This window comes from Pinus tabuliformis, chromosome 3_1, assembly GCF_031772625.1.
Source record: "Pinus tabuliformis cultivar Carrire ecotype Pingquan chromosome 3_1, CPIR1, whole genome shotgun sequence".
Lineage (NCBI taxonomy): Eukaryota > Viridiplantae > Streptophyta > Pinopsida > Pinales > Pinaceae > Pinus > Pinus tabuliformis.
Genome location: NC_142301.1, coordinates 892,192,927 through 892,197,174, shown reverse-complemented (window position 1 = coordinate 892,197,174; position 4,248 = coordinate 892,192,927). Strand labels below are relative to the sequence as shown.

At 38.0% G+C, this 4,248-nt stretch overlaps 1 pseudogene; it reads right to left on the bottom strand.

Annotated features, from left to right (window-relative positions):
* Positions 1-2,069: 2,069 nt before the first annotated feature.
* Positions 2,070-3,485, bottom strand: LOC149190489 (cullin-1 pseudogene; annotated as a pseudogene).
* Between the last annotated feature and the right edge of the window lie 763 nt (positions 3,486-4,248).

The following is a 4,248-nucleotide window of genomic DNA, read 5'->3' as shown; positions in this document are numbered from 1 at the left end:
ATGAAGTGGTCGTCTGGGGAAAGGACTGGAACCCAGCCCACGAATGGGGTGTCTCCAACCAAAAATGACTACTGATTCGTCGTCAATCGAGAGGCCAGATGAGAAATCTATCGACTGACCTAATTAAGAGGCTCTAGAATGTCTCTAAAGCCCATTTCAAGAAGGTTAGGGCTAATGGAAGCGAACTTTCTCTCGACTTTGAGATAACCACACGATCGTGGATCCAAGGGGCCTGCTCATCTACGCAGCTCAATGCCTACAGTATGAGTGGTCCCAACCTAAAATCTGACCCGCTCGTTCTGACTAAGATGTTAGGGACCCAGAACTGGCTTGCCTCCATCCACGATTACCACTAGCCCATACTAGAGGCCAGTGGGTCAGAGGGGCCATCACATGGATCCCAATCTACAAAGTGGACTATTGATCTTAAATTTAAGATGGGCGGTTAGGGAAGATGGAAGCTGACTTGCCTAGCTAAGGATGGATCCACTTTTTAGGTGGGCCACTATGGGAAAGCTCATCAACCCAGCCACTGGCGGTCCCGACCTCATTTGAGACTCCATAAATAAATCAAACTAGAAAAATTAAACTCGCTCTCGGGAGATGCACAGGTCCCTTCTCCCTCTCTCTCTCTCTCTCTCTTTTTTTCTCGTTACCATAAAGGGGGACAAAAGGGGGTATTGACTTTGGGGCTTCATGGGAGTATAGCACCAAAATGGTGAAAAGAAATCTTACGACTCACATTTTTTTAAATTTAACACTATTCTGGTGTTATTGAGTAGTATATGCACTAGTGCTCCAGAGTTACTTTTTATTTAAAAAAATAACCCTCGAATAGTGCAGCATTGTTAAGCACCGAGATGTACTATTATATTAATGGCACCGATGCTTATTATATGAGTAACACACCAATGTTTTTTAAATTAAAAACCTTTCCACAATACACCCTATTTTTTACAAATCGGGGCTTTCGTAAAAAGGGAACGCTGGTGTTTTATGTGACTATAACACCAAAATGGTAAAAATGAATTTTACGACCAACATTTCTTTTTATTTAGCCCTTGTTTGGTGCTATCAATTAATATATGCACTGGATCTCACTACTTACTCAATGCATGGTTGTTTTTATTTTTATAAAAAATAACCCTGCCACACTGCACTATTGTTTGTTAAGCATCGGGCATATAATTCTATTAACTGAACTGGTGCTTATTTTATACAAAGTATACTGCCATTTGTAAATTAAAAACTATTCCATGTGCACCATGTTGTTTATGCACCAAGGCTATCATAAATATGGATAACATCGATGCTTCATTACAATATAGCATCAATATGATCAAAATTAATTTTACGACTAATATTTTTTTAAATTTAACCCTTTTCTAGTGCTATTGAGTAGTGTGCGAACAATGCAAATATTCTATTCAGAGCGGTTTTTATTTTTACAAAAATTAACCCTTCCATGGTGCACAATTGCATATTAAGCACTAGGTTGTACAATTCTATTAACAACACCAATGCATATTATCTAAGAAGTGCACCGACATTTTTAAAATTAAAAATCCTACCACGGTGCACTATGTTTTTTACACACTGGGGCTTTCGTAAACAATTATTGGACCGGTGCTTCGTGAGAGTATAACACCAAAATGGTGAAAATGAATTTTACAACTAACATCTTTTTTTAATTTAATCTTTGTTTGGTGCTATTGAATAGTATATGCACATGTGCACCTTATATATGCAGGGACTGTTGTTTTTATCTGTATAAAAAACAACCATGTAATGGTGCACCATTTTCTAATGTTCTCGATTAGTATATGTATCGAGGCGCCTTATATACTTAACACACAGTTATATATATATATATATATATATATATATATATATTTTCCATGATGCACCATATGTTATTAAGCACCGGTGCATCTAGTTATAGTAACCCATCGATGCATTAGTGTATTATAGACACACCATTAAAAACATCCACCCCCCCACTCCACTAGTGACCTCTGCTATAAATATATTTTTGGGCTATTTTCATATGGGATTCCTCAAAACCCTCACTAGAGTGTATTTTCCTTGTTGTGGAGGAAAAATAATTTATAGCCTTGAGCATCAAGAAAGGAAGTGCGAAGAGTAAAGACCATAGGGTTGAGGAAAGTAGGGCTATGAGGGAGTTCAGCAAACAAATCTCTATCACTAACATACTGAAGGAGATTCGCCGCCTTTTCAAGAATACCCTCAATATGATCATCACTTAAACCGCTCTTTTTAAGCACGTTGTCACAAAATGTAGCCAGAAACTCTGCACATGTGCTTTCTTCGACTTTTTTATCACATATTACTTCAAATGCGTCCCTCAAGGCTTTATAAAAAATATTGCTTCTTTGAAATGCCTCCACAACGTAACCACTACACTTATCATGCACTTCAATAATCTTCTCCACAAACTCATGTGCTGGAATGTCATCTATATTATTATTCTTATTCTTGACAACATCTTCCACCCATTTAAATAATTTTATTCCTTCGCTGATTACATTCTGTTTAAAAATACTTGCAAAAGGTTCCAAGCTTTGAGGTATTCTACAGAACAGCCTGTACATTCTCGAAAGATCGTCTTTCTTGTCGTTTGTAAGCAAAACATGACACCCCGAATACTTATTTTCCAAAAGTTGAATATAGTAGCGGGAGAGGATTTCATTTTCTACTTTCTCTAATAACTTCTGCTCGCTGCTGGAATGCAAATAGTGAGCAACTCTTTCTTTCTTACGTCTCAAACATTCTTCGGCCTTTATCATATAGTCAGGACACGAATCCTCCTCTAATATCCATAATGAACCCTTCCTAGAGTAGTAAGCTCCAGTATCTTCCAACATGGGAGCTTCAAAGTCTTTTTGGTACAAATCCAAGCGATCCATTCCCATTTCCACAAAAAAATTCACAATGTTTCTCAACAAAGCGCGATCAATTTGTTCTCCCTCGCGCTCACGATTAATCAACTCAATCACCACATTCTTCACATTAATCTTGATACCGTGATACACCACGTCACCGAAACACATCACTCCAACTTTTACTAGCGAAACCAGGGAGTTTTGCCTCACGAAGTAAAGATCCAAATAAATGAACATATTTGAGATGAGTCTAACCAGCACCTTGTGATAATTTCCCCAACATTTCTCAACTTCTTTCAACAGGAACTGATCATGCACTTCCCCTAAAGCTGGCAATACTGTGACAGCAACGTATTCTTCCAATGAAATCCGGTACTTGTCATAGAGTTGTTGTGAGTACACATAAGGACGCCTTTGGGTGCACATTTTGTACACAGTTGTATAAATGTTAATGTACTCCGTTACAGGGAAATCGCCTTTTAAATCTGTTTTGAGAATATTTATCAACTTTAGGATGCCATTCTGAATAATATCCCATCCTTCATTGAATTCTATAATACCTGTATCTGTTGACATCATCATCTTTTTCCAAGTGGTAACTGCCCGCCTTTCTTAGCCGTCACCTTCTGTCAAGCGACGTCTGCCAACGTTACAGAGAAGTCTTGCCGAACGCACAGAATGACAGGTAATGTAACCGGATTGTGTCGACTGCGCCTATTTGTGTTGGTCGCTTCCCATAAAACAAAAGAAATTGTGTCACATGGTGAGGAAGAAGAGAAGAACCATTTTGATATATTTATACGGAGATCGCCACTCCATATGGGACACCCAAATTTCTGGGCCGACAATTCGTGAAATAAATAAATTATGAACCATATAAACTTCCATCTCCACTCCATATTTATACGGAGATCGCCACTCCAGATGGGACACCCAAATTTCGGGGCCGACAATTCGTGAAATAAATAAATTATGAACCATATAAACTTCCATCTCAAACTACCGTACACACCACCAATTTCTAATGAGGCGCAGAAAATTAAGCTAAAAGACTAACAATGTTATATTTTAATCCATGAAAAGTTATATGTTAACTCCTAAATTTGTGGGACTCTCCCTCATAGATTATGTCAATTGCCAGTGGATGCATTCTTCGCCTTTGTCACACATTTACACTACACATTATCATACTCTTTGAATGCAGATGAAGATAGGCCATGCAAAATATTATTAATGACCATTGTGAGTGGGGTTTCATAATTGAATCTATGAGAATATGGGATTATATGTGAAGAGTGTAGCATAGTCGATGTTAGGAAGCATACCTTTGCTTGCAAAATTTGCA